General features: G+C 40.3%; 1 long non-coding RNA gene across 1 annotated transcript in view; it reads left to right on the top strand.

The window, feature by feature from the left end:
* Window positions 1-21,999, top strand: part of LOC130357035 (uncharacterized) — a 143,144-nt gene extending 121,145 nt beyond the window's left edge. The window contains exon 4 of the long non-coding RNA XR_008889077.1: window positions 21,870-21,999. This is a non-coding gene — a long non-coding RNA (uncharacterized LOC130357035). The remainder of the gene's footprint in view (window positions 1-21,869) is intronic.
* Window positions 22,000-25,296: the final 3,297 nt, after the last annotated feature.

The raw sequence follows: 25,296 nt of genomic DNA, 5'->3' as shown, positions 1-25,296 counted from the left end.
TTTTTTTTCTGTTTCACCATAGATTTTTGGGCAAAATGACTGATGTCATTACAAAGTAGAATTGGTGGCGCAAAAAATAAGCCATCATATGGATATTTAGGTACAAAATTGAAAGAGTTATGATTTTTTAAAGGCAAGGAGGAAAAAACAAAAATGCAAAAACGGAAAAAAAAAATAATAATATTCTTGCCATCTCAAAAACTTTTGCTATAACATTATTTCTCACCTCCTCCATTAATCCTATCCCTAGGATAGCTGTTTAAACATCAAAATGTATTTTTTCTCCCAAATTTCTTCTCAGTTATTTTATAAATCTCGGTCCAGAAATTATTTAACTTAGGACAACCCCAGGCCATATGTATCAGATCCTCCTCTTCAGCTTGGCATTTTGGGCAGTTTGAGTCTACTATTTTTCCTATATTATGCAAGAACCTAGGTGTATAAGGAATCCTATAAACCAATTTTATAATTTAAATTTTATGATTCATATTTAGAGATGAATGCACAATATTTTTGAACGCCTCCCCCCATTCTTCTACTTCTATCTGTCCAACTTCTTCTGACCATTTTGTTCTACTTTTTGGAGAAGATCTATCCAAAAAGGATCCAACCAGTCCTTTATATACCATGGCCAGAACTTTTGTTGATGTGGTCTGCACGTATACACCTGCGTGTATACATCTACCACCTTCAATTAATTTCAATGTAGTGACTCCCTTACTCCCCATTTTGGAAATAAAAAATTTCAATATATCATCTTTCACCATATATTCAATTTGTGAAGCGATATAATACAATTCATATTTGGTATTCTGAAGCCTCCTTTTATCACGCTCAAGAATGCGTGTTTCATACGTGTCTGCTTCCAATCCCATAAAAAACTATTTACCTCACACTGTATTCTTTTAAAGTGCTGTTCCCCTAACCATATTGGTGCTGTCCTCAATACATGCAAAACCATAGGGAAAATAATCATTTTTATCAGCATAATTCTTTCTGCCATATTCATACACAATTTTTTCCATATCTGTATTTTAGTCCTTACATTCTGTGTTGATGGACCAAGATTCAACTGGGCAAATTCCTCTACCTTCTTGGATATTGCAATCCCTAGGTACTCCAGGACCTCGTTTTCTTGTAAAACATGTATCTCTTTTGGGTGTCTCTCACCTGTCACCATCATTAGTCCCGATTTCTTCCAGTTAATTTGGAAACTAGAGTATTTCCCATACTCCGTAACCATCTCAATTATTTGGGTAATTTTTTTAGCTGGATCAAACAACACCACATCATCGGTGTAAAGAAAGATTTTTTTCTCTCCTCCATTGATACCAAACCCCTCAAATAACTCTGACTCCCTTATCATCTGTGCCAAGTGTTCAATAAAAATGGGCAAAAAAGGGGGGGGGGGGACAGAGGGCATCCCTATCTGGTTCCTCTCTGTAAAAGGACCGCCTCATGAGAGATTTCATTATTTATATTGATTCTAGCTCTAGGGACATTATATAAAGCTCTTAGCCCCATGCAAAAAAGACTCTCCTCCACACAAAAGAGGAATCCCTGCTCCACCCTGTCAAATGCTTTCTGTGCATGAAGAGACAGGATGGAGCGGGCACCCCATCTCCTAACAACTGCATAAAAAGATATTTAACTGTGTAACCTCTCTGAGTATGTATGTACTGTAAATAACCAGCCTCTGTGTCAATCACTAACCCGCAATTTCCCCTAGTCCCAACATTCCTCTTTGTTGTACCAACCTTTTATGTAGCAAATAACCTAATGTCTCACATAACTTGTTAGAAAGAAATGGCTCATAGCACAGACTTGTTTTGACTTCTTATTAGACAGAGTGTCAGTAATATTGAAGTCCATCTTTTAGTTTCATCATGATGAACGCAGCCGGTGTCATTCAGAACCATATGATGTAGATTCATGTTCAGGATTGACAGACACCGTGTTCATTACCTGTTACAGGAAACGGATAACTTGTGGAGCAGCTTCAGGCTCATTTGCTTTACTTAGAGAACAAGTATCTGAGAAGTCTGGAGCAGGCATAGGGCATTATTCATATCATTCAATAACAAATAGATGATGGGTTTCTTTGTTATTTTAGTGGCTATACCTTAGTCTGTTATTGATGAGACAGTGAGAAGTAAGCATTTGATTCACATTTCAATGCCTTTATATTCCTTGTAGAACGTGGGTTTGCTATAAGCCATTCTGTTATAAGACATAAGTACAAGATAAACTGAGAGCAAAGGATGAGTCAGAATGAAAGCTTGTAAATATGTTTATCTGATACAAATGTTAAATATGGAGAGGCATAAAACAGCATACAAGCAGAAATGAAAGAACTCTTACATTTAAAACCAATAGTCTCAGAAAATATGACCGTTCACTTGCTTGATTGTTTTATTTCTAGGATTCTTCTCTCCCTGTAAGTCGTCCTCTGCTAACCACAAACTCTTTTCAAGTTATCTTTAATTCAATTGGAATCTGTTTTACATGTACACTTATATTATATAGTGTAGCATAGACTCTTATGATGTCATAATGGAGATGCCCTTGTGTATGTTTGCGTATACCTATTTTAGTTTTTGTGACATTTATTAATTATATGTGTTCTTTAATCCTACTTTCCTTCCCTCTGATATGGGTGTTCTCCCTGCAAATGGGCATAACTGGATGTCCATTTTAGTGTGCTGTTTCCACTAATAGACATACAGTTGGTGCAGGTCTGGTGCTCTGGCGTAGGTATATTGACGATATTATTTTGATTTGGGATGGCACTGTTTTTGAGTTGGAATCATTTATTCACAATTTAAATCTTAATTCACATTTCCTTCACTTCACTTCGCACATTAGCAAACAATCTGTCACTTTTTTAGATCTGGAAATTAACATCAATTCAGGAAAATTATCTTGCAACGCCTTTAGAAAACCGACCGCTAAAAATAGCTAAATCGGCTATGAAAGTTGCCCTCTACCAAGATGGCTGATGAACGTCCCTAAGGGACAGTTCAGACGTTTAAAACGGAACTGTACTTCAGAAAGCATTTTTTTGGAAGAAGCAAATTCTCTTACTACATTATTTAAAGAAAAAAATTACCCTGATTCCATCCTGAATGATGCTTTAGACCAGGTCAAAAAACTTGACAGATCTTCTTTTTTTACACCAAAAGAACCTCATGTAGACATATCTGATCATAATACTGAGATTGTTTTGCCATTCAATTGCTAACACAAGAAAATTGAAAAAATCATTAATAAACACTTGCACAAAATTAGACAGGATAAAGAACTGGGGTGGTCTCTACCAGATCGTCCACCCCGTGGTTTATACCAAAGCTCCAAATTTGGGATTAATGGTTGCTCCTTCTGTTAAACCCCCATTGACCTCCACTAACAGTTCTAATACATGGCTTAACACTAAAGGGTTTTTTCGCTTCAAATTGTTTAAAAATTAAAGGTCCTAAAAAGACCACAGATGTCGCTGCTGTGAGCAGCTATTTCAAGTGGTCCATAGAAGACCATATCTCCTGTGGTACAACTGGGGTTTTATATGTAATCGAGTGCAGTTGTAAAAAACAATATATAGGGAGGACGAAAAGAACTTTAAAAATCCGTATTGCAGAACACCTCACAAATATTAAAAATGGCAATTTAAAGCACCCTTCACTTCAGTTCACCATAAAGATGTCAAAAATGTATCCTTTATTGGGATACAGAGGATCAAAAAAGATTCGAGAGGAGGAAGCTTTATAACCAAAATGTCGAGGGCAGAAAGTAGGAAAATATACAAATTCAATACGATGGAACCCAATGGTCTAAATTCCCACTTCAAATTGTTTGGCTTTTTGTAGGGAACGCACTGTGCCCCAGTACTCGCCTTTCTGATTTGAGGATGACTGCTCGGGCTCAGTGTGTCCCCTGCGCTCACTGCGGATCAACACACTTTCCATCACTTCCACATCTATTTTTATTTTTATTTCTATTTTTATTTTTATTTTTCTCATTCATTTTTAATTTTATTTTAATTTTTATTTTTTATTATTCATTTTTTCCTTTATTATTATTTATATTTTTAATTTTTATTTTATTTTATACATCTTTATCTTTATTTTTATTTTATTTTATTTTATTTTTTTTATTTTCATTTCATTCTTTTTTCATATTATTTTTTCTCATTATTTTATTCTATCACATTATATTAATTTTACTATTATCCATTATTGGTTATTGTGCTAAATTTTATTCCATGTCTGTTTGTTACAATGTAATATTCCTTTCAGTATGTATAGTTAATATAGTATCCACTTGGTGGATACAAATCCATTTCAGTTCTTACTTTCTACGAAGCATACAGCTTATGTGCATTCACTCTGATTAACAGATGGGTATATAAGGACCCATTAGACAAACTGATCTATACTTCTACTGAAGAAAGGGCCACTTTGAATGGTTAAGAGCCCTGAAACGCGTCTAGAGTGCTAATAACGCATCCACAAACGCAGTGTACAACATCAACAGTGTACCAATCTGCACTGAACTATCCACCTGAGTCGAACGGAGTATTCAGCCATCATTGCTTGCAACATCTGCAGTCTCCCAGTCTACAGCCCACTGCTCCTGGCTTCTTCGGCAATCCATTCCGACAGCTGGCTACTACCAACAATCACGTGTCTCTGACGTCAGACGCCATCAATTGACACGAAATTCATGCCGGAAAATTGGAAAGGTGTCGCTCTGCAACTACCATCATAGCGGTAAATCACGGGTCTGTGGCAGGCAGACCAGCCGCGGGGACGCAAGCCAGCGTCCCGATATTGAATACCACTGTTCTGCAAGCGGACCTGAAATCATACCGCAGGTAACACCATCAGCCGGTAAATATATTTATCCATTTGGACTGGGAGACACCATGTATATTACATACTGACTTTCCTACTATTCCGATTCACCAGATGCCGGACTATTGAACTGCTGGCAATTACTATTTATTCCCAGTGTGCAATATTCTACTCAGTGCGGGACACTATACCTTCCATAAGGGCCCTGTGGTAATAGGTTTGGTAGCAATCCTTTACACTATCCTATTTGATTGCATTTTTTGTGGATGCCATAATTTTATCATTTTATTGAATTTTATTTATAGATATTTTATCTGTTTTGTTATTAATACATTTTGTTAATTCTTCATCAAAAATTGAAGCACGCATTTTATCCTTTGTTCATCATGTATCAGATTGTCTGAGACTAGCCTTGAGGTGGTGATTGTGTTTTTTTTTTCCTTTTCCTTTGTAAATTTTACACCTGGTGTAGGTGTAAATCACTATACCTCAGCTGGAAAATTGTGAGCTGCACAACTCTTTCTATTTTTTAGACATACAGTTGTGCCCGTGTCTGTGGCGGGAACTGGTTGTCACTTGTAGCCAGTCTCTTACCACAATTGTCAGGAGCAGAGCTGTGCTCTGATCCTAAGAGTTGATCCATTAGGTGCTGGTTCACAATCTGGGGTATGCGTAAACCCACCGGTACGCATCAGTTCTCCTTGGGGTAGGCATAACCAATTCCTATGGTTATAACCAATGGTGGCCACTGCACTGGGTCAGTGTTCTGAAATAGTAGCAAACCTGCCAAGATAGTAGACCTTTCTGCAGGATTGGTCAGTTACTACACACCCCTCTCACCTGTTACTTATCTGATATACTTTATCTGATGCCTTTAACCTTCCAGGTGGCCTGGAAAGATAGGAAGAGCAGCAGGGGGACTGGAGAAATAGGGAGAGGAGCAGGGGGCCTGGGGAGATAGGGAGAAGAACAGGGGTCCTAAGGAGATAGGGAGAGAAGCAGGGGGCTAGCTACTACATGCTGCTACATTTAACAGCATGTTGCTAATATGAATAAGGGAAATAGGTAGATCAACAGATATCAATACAGATTCTAATGAGCACAGGTTAAAGGTTGTCTACCCAATACAAGCTCATTAAAATGAAGAGATAAAGTAAGAGGTTACCATTCTCAAGCTAGATTCTGTGTGTGAGGAGTGTAAGATAATAAATGCTGAGAGAAATATTTGAATATTGATAATAGATTGTGTTTATTGATAAAAAGAATGTATATAAATAAATAAATCCATGCTATATGCGTGGTGCCTGCAGGGCATCGAGCAGACCAGAGCAGAAGATGACCGATAGCACTGGACAGTATTAGCAATCAAATTATTGCTATGAATAGTTCCCTATGGGTACTATTAAAGTGTAAAAAAAAGTAAAAAAAAATGTCAAAAAAAATTTACAAAAATTGGAAAAATCCCCTCCCCCCATAAAAATGTAAATCAACCATTTTCCCCTTTTACCCCCCCCCCAAAAAAAAAAAACTTAAAAAAAAAATGAATAAACATATTTGGTATCGTTGCATGTGTACAGGTCTAAACTATCAAAATATATTGTTAATTATCCCATATGATGAACGACGTAAATGTAAAAAAAAAAGTCAAAAATTGCTTCTTTTTTGTCACATTCCCAAAAAATGCATAAAAGATTTATAAAAAGTAAAACCTAAGCAAAAGTGGTACCGATAAAAACTACAGATAATGACATAAAAAATGAGCCCTCATACCACCCTGTATATGGAAAAAGTAGAAAGTTATAGGTGGTCAAAATAGGGCAATTTAAAACAAACTTTTTTTTTTTTTTTTATAGTTTGAGATTTTTTTTAAAGTGGTACAATTATAGAAAAGCATATATCATGGGTATCATTTTAATCATATTGACCAACAGAATAAAGAAAACATGTCATTTTTACCATAAAGTTTACAGTGTGAAAACAAAACCTTCCAAAATTTGCTAAATTGCAGTTTTCTTTTCAATTTCCCAGATAAATAATATTTTTTTGGTTGCTCTGTATATTTTATGGTAAAATAAGTGATGTCATTACAAAGTAAAATTGGAGACACAAAAAACAAGCCCTCATATGGGTCTGTGGATGGAAATATAAAAGAGTTATGATTTTTAGAAGGCGAGGCAGAAAAAACAAAAATGCTAAAATAAAATTGGCCTGGTCCTTAAAGGGGTTATCCAGGAAAAAACTTTTTCTTATATATCAACTGGCTCCAGAAAGTTAAACAGATTTGTAAATTACTTCTATTAAACAATCTTAATCCTTTCAGTACTTATGAGCTGATGAAGTTGAATTGTTCTTTTCTGTCTAAGTGCTCTCTGATGACACCTGTCTCGGGAACCGCCCAGTTTTGAAGCAAATCCCCATAGCAAACCTATTCTACTCTGTGCAGTTCCCGAGACAAGCAGAGATGTCAGCAGAGAGCACTGTTGCCAAACAGAAAACAACAACTCAACTTCAGCAGCTGATAATTATTGAAAGGATTAAGATTTTTTAATAGAAGTAATTTACAAGTCTGTTTAACTTTCTGGAGCCAGTTGATAATAAAAAAGTTTTTTCCTGAAATACCCCTTTAAGGCCAAAATGGGCCTGGTCCTTAAGGGGTTAAAGGGGTACTCCGGTGGAAAACTTTTTTTTTTTTTTAATCAACTGATGCCAGAAAGTTAAACAGATTTGTAAATTACTGCTATTAAAAAATCTTAATTGTCTAGTACTTACTAGTTGTTGTATACTACAGAGGAAATTCTTTTCTTTGGGGATTTCTTTTCTGTCATAACCACAGTGCTCTCTGCTGACACCTCTGTCCATTTTAGGAACCATCCAGAGCAGCATATGTTTGCTAGTGAGATTTTCTCCTGCTGTGGACAGTTCCTGACATGGACAGTGGTGTCAGCAGAGAGCACTGTGGTCAGACAGAAAATAAATCCCAAAAGAAAATAATTTATTAATGCATAAAGTGACACAGGTCAGATTTGCGAAAAATGGCCTGGTCTTTAAAGGAGATGTCTGGTACGGACTATTCCTATTCCATCCTGCCCGGGTTGCAAAAAAAGAGAACATAAACTTTCACTTACCAGCCTACGTTCCCCTGGAGCTCCGCAACAGCTGATCAGTCGGCCGGGCTGTCTACTTCCTACTTCCCTTAGGCGGGACGTCACAAGGCGCTTCAGCCTATCACTGGCCGCAGCGATGTCCCACCTCGGCCGGTGATAGGTTAAAGCACTGTGTGATGTCCCGGGCTAAGGGAAGTAGGAAGTAGACAGTCCGGCCGACCGATCAGCTGTTGCGGAGCTCAGGGGGAACGTGAAAGATTGTTTTCTCTTTTTTTGCAGCCCGGGCAGGATGGAATAGGAATAGTCCGTACCGTACATCTCCTTTAAGGTCAAAATGGGCTTGGTCCTTAAAGGGTTAAAAAGTGGGTGGACAAACAAAAACATAAAAAAGAACACAAACAATAACCCCCAACCATTGATTACACAAGAATGGGTTGCCATCAGTCAGGATTTGCTCCCCGAAGCTGAAAACCAGCATGCCAGGGAAAACTGCTGAAGAATTGACAAAGAAGGGTTAATATTGTAAATATAAAGTCTTTGCATAAACTTGATGTCAAACTTGTAAAACAAAAATAGTGAAACAGAAACACAGCCGCACATCCACAATTTGTATTTTGATCTATTTGCTTCTCAGCATAAATTAAAAAACTAACAGGTTGTTAGTATACGTTTTGATCAAAAAGTAAAAGCCCACTCGCCATGTCAAGGCCACCTATTCAGAGTGGGTCCCTAACCTGACACTTGGGAATCACCACGGTCACTGCCACCGCCACACCAGGCCCACAGGGGGAGCGATCCATTGGCCTGGCAGCCCCACTGCTGCCCAACAAGCCCCTGGCAACTCCACCTCACAGACAAAGCATCACAGTAACAATGACAAATGATCGCCACAGAGCATCACACCAGCGCAAACACCTACCAAGTACTCCTTGCCAGAGGAGTGGGAGAATGCTAGGAGGGAACCCATATACAGTCTCTTGCTAATTAAAAGCACCTGGGCCGAATGGGTGGAGCAGATTGCTGGCTATGAAAGAGGGGAGGGACTACATTTGTAAAACAAAAATAGAGAAACAGAAACATAGCCGCACATCCACAATTTGTATTTTGATCCATTTGTTTCTCAGCTTCTTTATGCTAGGGACGTTAGGGACCCACTACTTACAGGTGGCCGTGACGTGGCTAGTGGGCTTGCACTTCATGATCATAAAGTACACTAACGACATGTTAGTTTAATAAATGTTGCTGAGAAGCATTAGATCAAGGTGCATGTTGTGGATGTGCGACCATGTCTGTTTTCGCTATTTGAATTCACATTGATGTCAAACTTGATTTGTCAATAAAACTTTAATAACTTATGAAATGCTAATAATTGTACTTCAATAACCATAGAAACATCTGACTAAAAGATCTAAAAATAATGAAGTAGCATTGTAAAAAAATAAAAATAAAATTGTGTCAGTCTTGAAACTTTTGCCCATGACTGTAAAGTGTCACGCAAACTATGCAGAGGAGCAGGGAAACCTGTCAAAGATAAGAGTCACTGACCCTATACAGGAAGCAGCAATGCTTTATGCATGATCTGTACCTAACCTGGCAAGTATAGGGCCAAATGTGAATCGGACATAGAACTAATTTTTGAAGTTTGCTCATTATTATTCAGCAGGTTGTACCCCTAAACTACTCTGTCTTAAATATATTAAGGTATACATAGGTAACATAGAGAAATTGTGTAACCTATGTATGCAATTATGTTGTAGTTACCATCAGAGGTGTATGCTGGACCATTTTGCAAAGTCTGCATACACCTACATTGTACCAGCTGTAATACTAATGTCTTCATATCTGCTAGTTGACCCTTTTATTCACCAGGACTCAGATGTGCGTTTTTACACCCCCATCTAGCTACACCCCAGAGACATTCAATGTTCTACTTTTTTCTAGAACACTTTCAGGTTGGGTTCACTTAGCCGAAAATGTATGGAATGTCTGCCCAGAAAACACAGGATGACATTCTGCACATTTGCATGATCAAGCGGGCGCTTGGGCTGATCGGAAATGTACTGTCTCATAGATAGCAATGTATATCCCAGTGGAATCCGAAGAAAGAAAAGACAAGCACAGTATGGGAAATTAATGGGACTCCTGATTTCTGTGCGGAATATGCTGTCTGAACATAGCCTAAAGGTTCTGTTATGCTTTGTAAAATATCCATAAAGGCTTCCATAGTTGGGTGTATTGTATCCAGGCTAATAGGTTGTTCAATATTAAAAAAAATTTGATCACACAAAACATAATGTTTCACATGATGTATGACTTACATTTACATATCATAATTTCATAGTTATGAATTTTGATTCTCTCCAAAGGATAGGGTGGTCCAAAGTTTTCTTGTACCTTCTACATTTACCAGTCAACCCTCACATCATGGAATTCAGGTTCCCTCCTAAGCAGATCCTTTTGGGGGAACTAGTGCAGGTAGATTCAATATGGGGACCAATTTCTACAGCAGAAAAACTAAGGGGAAATTTCTTAAAGCATTAGCGTTAATTGCAAAAACTTTTGCCATCCAGATATGCCAAAGGTTTAGATTGCGCCCTGTCTTAGGCCTCAGACCCACTGTGATCATCAGTAATAGCTGGCTGAAGTGTGCAGCAGCGCCCTTCAACCCCCATCTGGCCACCTGATCTGACTCTTTCATTCCATAGACTAATGCAGTGAAAGAGTTGGATTTAATTGACAGGCGAGGAGTAAAGTTAAGCATTTCACCTGGCTATTACCTATGATCCCAGTGGATCTAAACTCCAGACATGACAAATGTTTTTACAAATAATACAAATGCTTTAAGACTGGCCACATTTTTTTACACCTTTCTGTGCCATGACATACTATTACATCATATTTTGCAGCTTGTCGGCTCTGTTTGCTTGTTTTAGCTTTATTTGGCTACATTAATTCTGGATCTAGTGACTTGTCTTGTGGCCAACCACAGTCATTTCTCCAATTTTCTAACCCGCAGCTTTATGCTTCACATGCTTCAGGCTCAGGCTTAAAGGGGTATTCTGGCTTTATACATCTTATCCCCTATCCAAAGCATAGGGGATAAGATGTATGATCGCAGGGGTTACGCTGCTGGGTACCCCTGCAATCTTGGTGGAGCCCCCGGTATTTTTTGTTGGGCGCTGCCTCCGAGCTGGGGACATGACATCACAGCCATGTCCCCCTAGTGACTCCACACCCTGCCCCCTCCATTCACAAAATGCCGGGGGCTCCACCGAGATTGTGGGAGTCCCCAGCGGCAAGACCCCTGAGAACATACATCTTATCCCCTATTCTTTGGATAGGGATAAGATGTATAATGCCAGAATACTCCTTTAAGCCCTACTGCATACATTCTGATCTCTATGTTCTGTGCACTGATCTATACATACATCTGACCAAGGCTGATCTATCTCTCCACTCTACTCCTTCATCTGTTCTTTTTAGCCATCAGTTGAGAATTATTTTGGTGACCATGATCTAGGATTCCTTATGTAGCAATGTCTGTATTCCCTTGGAATTCCGGGTATAGTCAAGGGTATTCCTAAGAGTCTACACACCAGGTTATTCTGCACGTGCTTTTATGGTCCCCGTTATTCATAATTCCAGATTGTTGCATTATAAGTCATCCTGGCAACAAACAGTTACTAGACTTAATGTATGTAAATAATTTAAACATAAATAATAAAGGCTGTGAAAATATATATAACACAGTAAAATCATCTAAAAAAATGTATAGTTAGAAACGAAAGGTGAACCAGCTTATTATTGGCAGTAAAGGAGTTAAATACAGTCAGTAATTTTAAAATTATGAACTGCTTCTGAAATAACACCCACCTTTGACATATTCACATGGGAAGAGTCTTGGAAGAGACGTAGATGACAGGTGCTGTCTAATCTTTCTCCATCAGTAGTGCTGCCAGCACTGAATGCATCACTACCCCCAGCATAAAGCAGCTCACACCTCGGGGGACCACATGTAATAACACTATCAGTGTCATGTCATTTCTACTGGAAACAATCAAAAATTCTAGCTCTTCTTCTATGTTTAGATACAACTCTAATCAGCTTATAATATTGTTATTGTTCTGAGAGTCATTAGATGGTTGTACTACATTCTTCTTCTGCTGTTTACTGTTTTAATTGCTGGTTTGGTACAGTAAAGTGTTGGCAGTTCTTACATACATTTCAGTGGTGGTTTGTCTGACATGAATATAAAATGATATTATTCTAACGTTCTGAATACAACCACTTTTTACCAAAACCCAGGGCACTAGGCCCGGGGCACAAGATTCCTTATGGGACAACTTCCTTAAAATTTTACTTTTGTTACGTAGATTATAAAACAATTGAAGTGACAAAGGGTTAAAAACTCAGTGTCTCAGGACCAGAGGTAAACATAATAGGGGATAATAAACCCCTTGTAAATAGTATATAGGGAACTGCAGTTTCCCTTATTGCTGGACCACTCTGACACTTATTAAAACCACTGAAATTTGCCCCCCTTTACTAGTTTCGGTGCCTTAGCACCGTCCTCAGGAGGATATATAGTCCAACACCTCTCCACGTGGGCCTCCCATCCGTATATAAGATAGGTATGGGGCTGTCATCCACCTGTGTCCATCAAACTACCAATCACCGGTCCTTAATAGAGGGCGCCAATCATACACCTAGTGCCGATTCACCTATGAGGGAGTCAGCCAATCGAGTTTCTCTCGTACGTGACAGCCTCTTACCTTAATGCTGACCATATCCTCCTGCGCCGTTCTTCCATACGCTCTCCGATCATGTGATCGGGCCATGACCTCTTCCTTACTACATGCGCGCTGACTTAAAGGGTACCTCTCATCAAAAAAACTTTTGATATATTATAGATTAATGTATGCAGAATAACTTTACAATTGCATGTTATTAAAAAATATGCTTCTTTCTATTTAATTTTCCACTTTGAAGAAATGACCACTAGGGGTCTCCCTACCAGTCCTGGCAGCAAGCATTTCAGACTCATGCTGGAGTCCTAAACACTACGAGCTGACAGTCTGCTTTGTTCACAAAGGAGAACACTCAGAGCTGCCAGCCTGCTTTGTTCACAGCCTGTTTGGCTGTGAACAAAGCAGGCTGGCAGCTCTGAGTGTTTAGGACTCCAGCATGAGTCAGAAATGCTGGCTGACAGGACTGATCGGGAAAAATACAATAGAAAGAAGCATATTTTTCATTAACATGCTATTGGAAAGTTATTCAACATTCATTAATCTAAAATATATCAAAAGTTTGTTTGATGAGAGGTACCTTTTAATCTTTGATCAGTACAGAAACTCGTTCTGCACTTGCGCGCATTCATATGTGTTTATCACTATGTCCACACAGTGTTTCTCTTTGTAGCTCACAAACAAATCACAGATGCAACACTAAACACTGTTTGTTTAATAGTTGAACATTTTGACTTTGTGAAACATCGCACAAACAGATAAATGGAATCGCTCAATGTCTAGTAAGAAAAGTCATCATCTTGTCATTTACATTTCTAAAGTCTAAAGATACAAACCAGTGTGCAGTTAAATGGGAAAAAAGTTTACATACCTTACTGAGCCATGGAACGTGTCAAATTGAATGAAAACATGTCTCCAACTAAGAGAGTTGTGGATTGAAACAATGGAAAGGATTCTAGGACTCCTTTAAGATAGAAATTCAAAACATAGTGAGGAAAAAGATGTTGGTTGTTCTCCAGTTGTGTGTAAAATGTGCTGCAAATATAGTATGAACAAAAGAGGAAAGATATAAAAGAAAAACATATGCGTAAACCAAACATCAGGACAGTAAGCTTAAAGGGGTACTCCGCTGCTCAGCGTTTGGAACAAACTTTTCCGAATGCTGGAGCCGGCGCCGGGAGCTTGTGACGTCATAGCCCTGCCCCTCATGATGTCACGCCCTGCCCCCTTAATGCAAGTCTATGGGAGGGGACATTACAGCCGTCACTCCCCCTCCCATAGACTTACATTGAGTGGGTGGGGGCGTGACATCATAAGGGGGGCGGGGCTATGAGGTCACGAGCTCCTGTCGCTGGCTCCCACTTTCAGAACAGTTTGTTCCAAACGCTGAGCAGCGGAGTTCCCCTTTAAAGCAAAATCACTTAAAAATACTAAATGCCTAATAACAAAAATGTAAAACTAATGGGCAGAAACAGAACTGTGTGTTTATTACACTCTTATAAGAATCTGCTTGAATGAAATGGGAATGTGGATGATTGGATGCAAGGAATATTCCTTCATAAATTATCCTGTGTTATAGGGCCAGTGATCAGCCGAACATCTCCTCTCTTTAGTCATACATCTCCCCCTTGAAATAGGGATGTGCAGCTGACTATTAATGACAGAAAAGGGCCACACAAATGATCCAGCCATTGTTCGTGTGGCCCTCCCGATTACTGAGCCAGGCTTTCTTTATGAAGGGCTGATTTAAGAGATCGGCGCTCATTTATGACATGTTTGGGCCATGTAAAAGGGATCATAACGTATTCTTGATAGGGTGTTGCATAGTGATGTCGCGAACATAAAATTTTCGGTTCGGGAACGGCGAACGCGAACTTCCGCAAATGTTTGCGAACCGGGAGAACCGCCATTGACTTCAATGGGCAGGCGAATTTTAAAACCCACAGGGACTCTTTTTGGCCACAATAGTGATTTAAAAGTTGTTTCAAGGGGACTAATACCTGGACTGTGGCGTGCTGGAGGGGGATCCATGGCAAAACTCCCATGGAAAATTACATTGAGTTGATGCAGAGTCTGGTTTTAATCCATAAAGGGCATAAATCACCTATTTTTCCTAAATTTTTTGGAATAACGTGCTTTAGCCCCCTTTAGGCTGCACATAGAGCCCCCTTTTAGGCATTATGTAGTTAGATCCCCCCTTTAGGCAACACATATATTCCCCCATATTAATCAGCACATAGGTAGAGCCTCCCTTTAGGCAGCACATAGAGCCCCCTTTAGGCAGCACCTAGTTAGATCCCCCCTTTAGGCATCACATAGTTAGATCCCCTTTAGGCAGCACATAGATTCCCCCATATTAGGCAGAACATAGTTAGAGCCTCCCTTTAGGCAGCACATAGAGATCCCTTTAGGCAGTACATAGTTAGAGCCCCCTTTAGGCATCACAAAATTAGATCCCCCCTTTAGGCATTACATAATAAGATCCCCCCTTTAGGCAGCACATAGATTCCCCCATGTTAGTCAGCACATAGTTAGAGCCCCCCTTTAGGCAGCACATAGAGCCCCCCTTTAGGCAGCACATAGATTCCCCCATATTAGGCAGCACATAGTTATAGCCTCCCTTTAGGCAGCACATAGAGCCCCCTTTAGGCAGCACATATTTAGATCCCCCTTTAGGCAGCACATAGATTCCCCCATGTTAGGCAGCACATAGTTAGAGCCCCCCTTTAGGCAGCACATAGAGCCCCCCTTTAGGCAGCACATAGATTCCCCCATATTAGGCAGCACATAGTTAGAGCCTCCCTTTAGGCAGCACATAGAGCCCCCTTTAGGCAGCACATATTTAGATCCCCCTTTAGGCAGCACATCAATTCCCCCATATTAGGCAGCACATAGTTAGAGCCCTCCTTTAGGCAGCACATAGTTAGAGCCCCTTTAGGCAGCACTGGTTTTATTTCACAGCCAAAAAAGGTATATATATTTGTATTTTTTTATTTGAACAACTGTCACACCAAATGTGATTTGCACTCGTGTGACAGTGAGCAAAAAAGGTTGCCAGCGGAGTTCCCCTTTTAACCCCTTAAGGACGCAGGACGTAAATGTACGTCCTGGTGAGGTGGTACTTAACGCACCAGGACGTACATTTACATCCTATGCATAACCGCGGGCATCGGAGCGATGCCCGTGTCATGCGCGGCTGATCCCGGCTGCTGATCGCAGCCAGGGACCCGCCGGCAATGGCCGACGCCCGCGATCTCGCGGGCGTCCGCCATTAACCCCTCAGGGGCCGGGATCAATACAGATCCCGGCATCTGCGGCAGTTCGCAATTTGAATGAATGATCGGATCGCCCGCAGCGCTGCTGCGGGGATCCGATCATTCATAACGCCGCACGGAGGTCCCCTCTCCTTCCTCCGTGCGGCTCCCGGCGTCTCCTGCTCTGGTCTGTGATCGAGCAGACCAGAGCAGAAGATCACCGAAAACACTGATCTGTTCTATGTCCTATACATAGAAAAGATCAGTATTAGCAATCATGGTATTGCTATGAATAGTCCCCTATGGGGACTATTCAAGTGTAAAAAAAATGTACAAAAATGTAAAAGTAAAAGTAAAAAAAAAGTGAAAAATCCCCTCCCCCAATAAAAAAGTAAAACGTCCGTTTTTTCCTATTTTACCCCCAAAAAGCGTAAAAAAACATTTTTTATAGACATATTTGGTATCGCCGCGTGCGTAAATGTCCGAACTATTAAAATAAAATGTTAATGATCCCGTACGGTGAACGGCGTGAACGAAAAAAAAAATAAAAGTCCAAAATTCCTACTTTTGTAATGCATTTTATAAAAAAAAAAAAATTATAAAAATTAATTAAAAGTTTTTCATATGCAAATGTGGTATCAAAAAAAAGTACAGATCATGACGCAAAAAATGAGCCCCCATACCGCCGCTTATACGGAAAAATAAAAAAGTTATAGGTCATCAAAATAAAGGGATTATAAACGTACTAATTTGGTTAAAAAGTTTGTGATTTTTTTTAAGCGCAACAATAATATAAAAGTATATAATAATGGGTATGATTTTAATCGTATTGACCCTCAGAATAAAGAACACATGTAATTTTTACCATAAATTGTACGGCGTGAAAACGAAACCTTTCAAAATTAGCAAAATTGCGTTTTTCGTTTTAATTTCCCCACAAAAATAGTGTTTTTTGGTTGCGCCATACATTTTATGATATAATGAGTGATGTCATTAAAAAGGACAACTGTTCGCGCAAAAAACAAGCCCTCATACTAGTCTGTGGATGAAAATATAAAAGAGTTATGATTTTTAGAAGGCGAGGAGGAAAAAATTAAAACGTAAAAATTAAATTGTCTGAGTCCTTAAGGCCAAAATGGGCTGAGTCCTTAAGGGGTTAAGCAGAGGTCCCCAACCAGGGTGCCTCCAGCAGTTGCAAGACACACGGATTGAACTTATAGCCCTTTTAATATTGTAGTTAGTTTCTTGAAGGAACTTAAGTTTTACACTGGAGTACCCCTTTTAACCAGCGGTCCCCTCCCAACCAGGGTGCCTCCAGCTGTTGCAAGACACATGGACTGAACTTATAGCCCTTTTAATACTGCAGTAAGTTGCTTGAAGGAACTTAAGTTTTACACTGGAGTAGCCCTTTTAACCAGCGTTTCCCTCCCAACCAGGGTGCCTCCAGATGTTGCAAGACACACTGACTGTTTTTGAGCCCTAAAAAGGGCTTTTTTGGGTGCTGTCCTTAAAGCAGATGTTAGACTAGTGCTTTAGGAGTAAAGTGGACCCTGAATACACCACCTAGCAGCAACCTAGCTATTGCTTTCCCTATTACAGCAGGAGCAGCTTCTCTGTCCCTCCACTTTCTAAGCCTGCAGCATGCCGAATGAAGGTGAAACGGCATCCGTGCAGGAGGATAGGTGGGTCTAGAAGGGAGGGACTGCTGCTGATTGGCTGTAATGTATCTGCTGACTCAAAGTTTACCGCAATGTTAAAGTATAGGGGGTGAATCGAACTTCACATATGTTCGACAGACGATGCGAACGCGAACATGCTAAGTTCGCCGTAAACTGTTCGCCGGCGAACAATTCGTGACATCTCTAGTGTTGCTTATAAGGTAAAGAACCAGGGGAGATGTCAACCATACCCACAATGGTTAATGCACAGCTGCACATAAATATTTTGTACATTTTTCTGATTCCATTGATAGAAAACAGGCTTGGTGATAATGTAGTTATTTTTAGGATGATAATGTTTCTTGCCACAAAACAAAGAATATAAAAAAAAATATTTTCTTCATCAGATCCATCATATTGCCACCAAAGATTTCAGATCTCAATCCAGGTGAAAATATCTGGTGGAATATGGTGACTGTATGTTGATATTTACAGGCATTGCTTAACACTGCTTCAGTACTTGGACACTGTAGTTACTTTTGGCTGTGTATAGTCATGAGGACGTTGCGTAGAGTTGTTATGTAGGCGACTATAAGAACATGTTATATATCCAACCCTTGGTACCACTATTTGTTACCAAATGGCAAATATTCTAATCCGGTCATAATTCTGAAATCTTACATTTTTATTATGTTTTATAAATTAATTTTTCACTTTCTAAAATAAAGCATCCTTTAGGACGTTTAGCATAATGAAGCTAACCGACCCAAAATTCATCATATAAAAATGCTACATCCAGGCACAGATGAAATAGAGGTGGCCACACTTCTGCCCGTCTCTCTTAGCTAAAATGTATGGAAGATGTGTGAACACCAAAGACAGCGATTTGTTGTAGATTTTTGAGACACAATCTACATCGGAAACCAGCAGAAATTTGCCACATGTGAATGCAGTTTCGATTAAAATTTAAGGTTTTAATTTTTTTTTAAGACACAGACAGTTTGTATGAGCATATGAATATGTTAGTGTATCCTTGGTTAACCCCTTAAAGACCATGGGTTTTTCCATTTTTGCACTTTCGTTTTTTCCTCCTCACCTTTTAAAAATCATAACCCTTTCAATTTTGCACCTAGAGATCCATATGAGGGCTTAGATTTTGCACCACCAATTCTACTTTGCAGTGACATCAGTCATTTTACCCAAAAATCTACGGAAAAACGGGAACAAATCATTGTGCGACAAAATTGAAGAAAAAACGCCATTTTGGGGCTTCCGTTTCTACGCAGTACATTTTTTGGTAAAAATGACACCTTATCTTGATTCTGTAGGTCCATACGATTAAAATGATATCCTACTTATATAGGTTTGGTTTTGTCGTACTTCTGTAAAAAATCATAACTACATGCAGGAAAATGTATACGTTTAAAATTGTCATCTTCTGACCCCTATAACTTTTTAATTTTACAGCTTATGGGGCGGTATGAGGGCTCATTTTTTGCACCGTGATCTGAAGTTTTTAGTGGTACCATTTTTGTATTGATCAGACTTTTTGATTGCTTTTATTCATTTTTTTCTTGATATAAAAAGTGACCAAAAATACGTTATTTGGGAATTTGGAATTTTTTTGGCGCGTATGCCATTGACCGTGTGGTTTAATTAATGATATATTTTTATAGGTCGGACATTTACGCATGCGGCGATACTACATATGTTGATATTTATTTTTATTTACATGTTATGTTTGTTTTTTTTTATAGGAAAAGGGGGGTGGTTCAAACTTTTATTAGGGAAAGGGTTAAATGACATTTATTAACTTTTTTTAACACTTTTTTTTGCAGTGTTATAGCTCCCATAGGGGGCTATAACATTGCATACACTGATCTTATACCCTGTTCACTGCAAAGCCATAGCTTTGCATTGATCAGTGTTATTGGCGGTCGATTGCTCAAGCCTGCATCTCAGGCTTGGAGCAATCAATCACTGAAGGGACACGCCAGAGGAAGGTAAGAGGACCTCCGCTCATGTCCCAGCTAATCGGGACAACGCATTTTCACTGCAGTGGTCCCGATCAGCCCCACTGAGCAGCCGGGCAGCTTTCACTTTCGTTTTAGAAGTGGCATTCAACTTTGAATGCCGCGTCTAAAGGGTTAATAGCACGGGACACCGCGATCGCTGCTGCGTGCTATTAGCCCCGGGTCCCGGCTTCAGATACATGCTGGGACCGACCGGTATGACACGGGGTCCCCGCGTGACCACGCGTTATATCACGGGAGCAGGCCAAGGACGTAAATATACGTCCTTGGTCATTAAGGGGTTAATATAATTCAAAGTTAGACCTCATGCTGACAGATGAGTTATGTCTAGATACAAGTTTTGAAATGTATGGGATCTGCATGAATGTATGGACCCATACTGTACCTTTATGTGCCACCGATTCTATGATTTTCCTCTCTGATTTTTAAAGAAACAAAGAGAAAACTTGCAATCTTTCACTGGATGTCATATTATGAAAATGTTCTTTGATAACTTGGCAATATGGTGCTATATGGAAATAAATAAGGCTCCAGATAGAGGCCCAGATTTATCAAAGAATGTCTACATTAGAGCTATTTTCCCACGATTATTTGTGTGGTGGGTTTGACTAGTGTGCATCTTATTTATCAAGAAGGTGCAGCAGGATGATGAATTTTGCGCAGCTCTGCTGTGGTGGGAAAAGCTCTACCACATAGACTTTTTCTGGACACTTGTGAGGGAGGGAAGAAAACACTTTCCCGGGTCCTGCATTTGGCAGGTTAGGTGTTTTTACTTACTTTCAGAGAGCTGCCGAGACATTTTTACTTGCATTTTAGACACTACAATAAAATTTGATTGTGGTGTCTAAGGGGTTAAAGCCGGGCATCTCAGTGATCAGTGATGTCTGACATTAGAGATGGGTCCTGGTGGCAGATAGCTGCCAGGACCACCCAGCTATGACCCGCGCTCAGCTCCTGAGCGCATGTCATAGAAGGGGAGTGGGACGCTGTCGTCCACAAGGGGTTAAAGGTTGAATTGCGGAAGGTAGAAGTGATTCTCACACCTACTGGTAGATGGTGTAGCTTTGCAACTGAAAAAGTACCTTTGCGCACAAAATAGCGACTTTTGACAAAAGTTCCAAATTATAAATACGTGACCACTGCATGGTCAAAAAGAAAAAGCTCTACGGGTAGGAAAAAAGCGTGAAACTGTCTGTATCAAAAGACACATAAAAGTTGGTAAATATGCTTCTTGCTCCTGAACTGCGCCAAAACATAAACAAAGACAAAAAATGCTCTAAAAGCAATGATAAACCTCCCCCAGAGTTCCTATGCAGTAGTGGCACTATGTGCCTCCAAACAGGCCATGCCTTGTGCCTATTTATATGCAAAAAATAAATTTATGTTTGCAAAACTAGATGCACCCTTAATGGAACATTTTTTAAATCCTACGTTTCTGGCTTTCTAAATGTCCTAATGTATCCATTAAAAGTGTAAATATAGTTCTCTTCTTTATAATGTTCCTTGTAGCTTTTACAAACTTCACTTCCTACATTTTAAGTCAATAAAATGCATTTTATTTCTTTATTACTTGGATTACATTGCATTTCATCATTTCCTCACATGAATATATTTACTTGCCTATCCTATTACATTGACATTGGCTTTAATAAGTGCATTTGGACGGATGACTCAGCTCCGAGTTATTTGAGGTGTGACTTTGATGAATACCTCAGAGTCAAATCTAAACTTCTATCATCATCAAAACCTACATAAATGAGCAGAGGTTTTATTTATTTATTTATTTATTTTTATACTCAATACTGACGGTTATTGACATTTCAGATTTCAATTTTCATTCTTGCTCTGTTTCAAGGTTGTGTATGCAAGGTTTTAGCATCTAATGTAAAGGTGTAATTGACTGCATTCATATTTTCATGACGTGAACTCAAAGGTGAATAGAGTAGAATTCTATTATTATGGATAAAGTATTCATCAATTTAACATACACCTGATCATGTACAGCATAAACATTTTCCTCTGTCACATCTGTTCCCGAATGTCACTACAGTGTGTAAGAAGAGCCTGCCCTGGAGCGACAAAGGGGTTATGGAGAGTGTGCTATCTCCCAGATGAAAAAGATTCCATTTAATTGTTATTTTCTTTCGGTAAAGTGAACACTGTTATATGCAGCAGTCACCATAAGCCAAAAATATACAATAAATAACATATTTTTCGCCATATAGGACGCTCCGGCATATAAGACACACCCAATTTTAAAGGAGGAAAATCTAGAATACAATGTAAAGTATAGGACAGTGATCTTCAAACAGCGGACCTCCAGATGTTGCAAAACTACAACTCCCAGCATTCCCGGACAGCCGTTGGCTGGTATAGGAGGTAATACTGTACTCACGTGTCCCTCTTTGCTCCAGACCCGTCACCATTCGCCACCGCTGCCCTGGATGTCGCCCTCCATCTCTGTTGCCGCGTCCCCGCGGTGTCCCCGTCACTCTGGAACGTCTCTGCTTCCCGGTATCCTTGCTCTCCATCGCAGCCATCACATCGCTACGCATGCCGCTACGCACGCCGCCCTATTGGATGAAGGGGCGGTGTGCGCAACGACGTGATGACGACGAAGGAGAGCACCAGCCATGCAGGGGATTCCGGCACGGAGCAGACACCGAGGAGGCAGATAAGGTCCCTCCCGGTGCAGCCGGGTTAGTGTCACTTTCGCTTCAGACGCGGCGGTCAGCTTTGATCGCCACGTCTGAAGGGTTAATACAGGGCATCACCGCGATCGGTGATGTCCTGTATTAGCCGCGGGTCCCGGCAGTTGATGGCCGCAGGGACCGCCGCGATAGGTGTGCATTCACCGTATAAGAAGCATCAACTTTCCCCCCCCAGTTTTGGGGAAGAAAAAGTGCTTATACGGCGAAAAATACGGTAAGTGAACTACGTCCTTCTTAAAGGACATCTGCAGCGTTACAAACACTTATCCCCTATCCTCAAGATAGGGGATAAGTGTTTGATCGCGGGGGGTCCGAACACTGGGGCTCCCAGCGATCTCCTGTACGGGGCCGCGGCTCTCCCGTGCAGGGGGCACGCCTCCTCCATACATCTCTCTGGGAGAGGCGGGGAGGCAGCCTCTTTGCATCCCCCATAGAACTGTATGGGGACGGGGAGGAGACGGGGTGTCACCGTCGACCTCTAGGTCGACACTACGTCACCATGGGCGCTAATGCTGGTGCCCCGTTAGGGAGATCGAGGGGGGTCTCAGCGATCGGACCCCCCGCGATCAAACACTTATCTCCTATCCTGTGGATAGGGGATAAGTGTAATTCCGCTGCAGTTGTCCTTTAACCTACTTGTCTTGTGTTTGACTTAATTAACCAAATTGTAAATACTGTATATTTTATGAGTTTTCTTTGCAAATAAACAAAAATAGTAATGCAAATCAATAATTATTATATAAATCAATGGCTAATAGCTCTCAATGTATATGTAATATAGGAAACATAAGCAACAATGCAAAACTGATATAAAGTAATTTTAAAATGCTATGCTACACAAAGTAGATAATAGAGGGCAAGAAGTGGTGTGTCTTATCTATCATAAAATTACTATTCCCACTCTTCAAATGTCAGTAACAGCATGGAAACATATACCGTGGCACATAAAGTCCCTGCGACTCTATTATGAAGCAGAGGGCACTTCATGTGCTGCTGTATGGTGCCTTCCTAAGGCACTGTATTCTCCATTAGAAGTAATACCTTTAACCCCTTAATGACCAGATACGTATATTTACGTCCATGGCTGGCTCCCGATCTGTGAAGCACGCTCAGAAGCTGAGTGCGCTTCATATATGCTGGGTCACAGTTGCTATCAGCAACCAGGATCAACGGCTAATACCGGACATCACCAATCAGGCTTATGTCCGGTATTAAGCCTTTAGACACCGCAATCAAAGTTGATTGTGGTGTCTAAAACGGGAGAAATCCATGCTCAGAGGAGCTGTTCGGGACCTTTGCTGTGAAATTGTGGCGTCCCGAACAGCTGAGAGGACAGCGGGAGGTGCCTTACCAGGCTTCTCGCTGTTTGATCAGCGTTTGATGAAATCCAGGCTTGAGCAATCAAGCACAGATAACACTGATCAATGCTATGCTATGGCATATCAGTGATCAGTGTAAGTGATCAGTTTGTGCAATGTTATAGCCCCCAAAGGGGGCAATATGGAGGGCTATAACATTGCAAAAAAAAGTGTAAAAAAAAGTTAATAAACGTGATTTAACCCCTTCCCATAAAAAAAAAACAACTATGGAAATAAAAATAAACATGTGTGGTATTGCCGCGTGCGTAAATGTCTGAACTTTAACAATATATCATTAAGTAAACCGCACAGTCAATCACGTACATGTAAAAAAAAAATCCAAAGTCCAAAATAGCGTATTTTTGGTCACTTTTTATAACATAAAAAATGAACAAAAAGCGATCAAAAAGTCAGATAAAAATAAAAATGGTACCGATAAAAACTTCAGATCACGCCACAAAGAATACCACCCACAAAGAAAAAATTTATTGGGGTAAAAAGAGGACATTTTTAAACATATTAATTTTCGTGCATGCAGTTATGATTTTTTCCAGAAGTAAGACACAATCAAATCTATATAAGTAGGGTATCATTTTAATCGTATGAACCTTCAGAATAAATATAAGGTGTCATTTTTACAGAAAACTTTACTGCGGAGAAATGGAAGCCCCCAAAAGTTACAAAATGGCATATTTTCTTCAATTTTGTTGCAATGAGTTTTTTTTTTTTGTTTCGTCATAGATTTTTGTTTAAAATGACTGATGTCATTACAAAGTAGCATTAGTGGCACAATAAAAAAGCCATTATGGATTTTTAGGTGCAAAATTGAAAGAGTTATGATTTTTAACCTCTTCAATTTTTAACCTTCGCTAGCCGGTTGGGGACCGGAACCGGATGTCTGCTGAAATCATTCAGCAGGCACCCTGGCACATCACCCAGGGGGGTCCTGAGACCCCCCCATGTCGGCGATCGGAGAAATCGCATGTCAATTCAGACATGAGATTTTCTCCAATTCCGGGCTGATCGGGTATCTGGTGACCCGATCACCCAGAAAATAGGGCTGATCGGAGCTGTCAGCAACAGCCCCGATCAGCCTAAAGGATAGGAGTGAGGTCGCAAAGCGGAGTTCTGACCAATGGCAGCGCAGCCCCGTTCTGCCCGCCCCTGGATGTCGAGGGGCTCTGGGAAGAAAATGGAGGCCGTACCTGCAGGAGAAGATGCCTGGGGACCTGGGATCTTCGCTGGAGCCTGCTGGATCCTGATCAGGTAGGGAATCGACAGTGGGGGGGGGGAATTGAAAGTGAAAGTAAATCGATCTTTACTGTGGCAACCACTAGGGGGGCCAAACTGCAACTCCCAGCATGCCCAGACAGCCAAAGGCTGTCTGGGCATGCTGGGAGTTGTAGTTTTGCAACATCTGGAGGGTCACAGTTTGGAGACCACTGTTACAGTGGTGCCCAAACAGTAGCCCTCCAGATGTTGCCAAACTACAACTCTCAGCATGCCTCGACTTGCCCAGGCATGCTGGGAGTTGTAGTTCTGTAACATCTGTCCTTTCAGATTTAGCAATTTTCATGACATTT

This window comes from Hyla sarda, chromosome 1, assembly GCF_029499605.1.
Source record: "Hyla sarda isolate aHylSar1 chromosome 1, aHylSar1.hap1, whole genome shotgun sequence".
NCBI lineage: Eukaryota > Metazoa > Chordata > Amphibia > Anura > Hylidae > Hyla > Hyla sarda.
The sequence above is the reverse complement of the archived record's forward strand: the minus strand, read 5'-3'. Positions and strand labels throughout refer to the sequence as shown.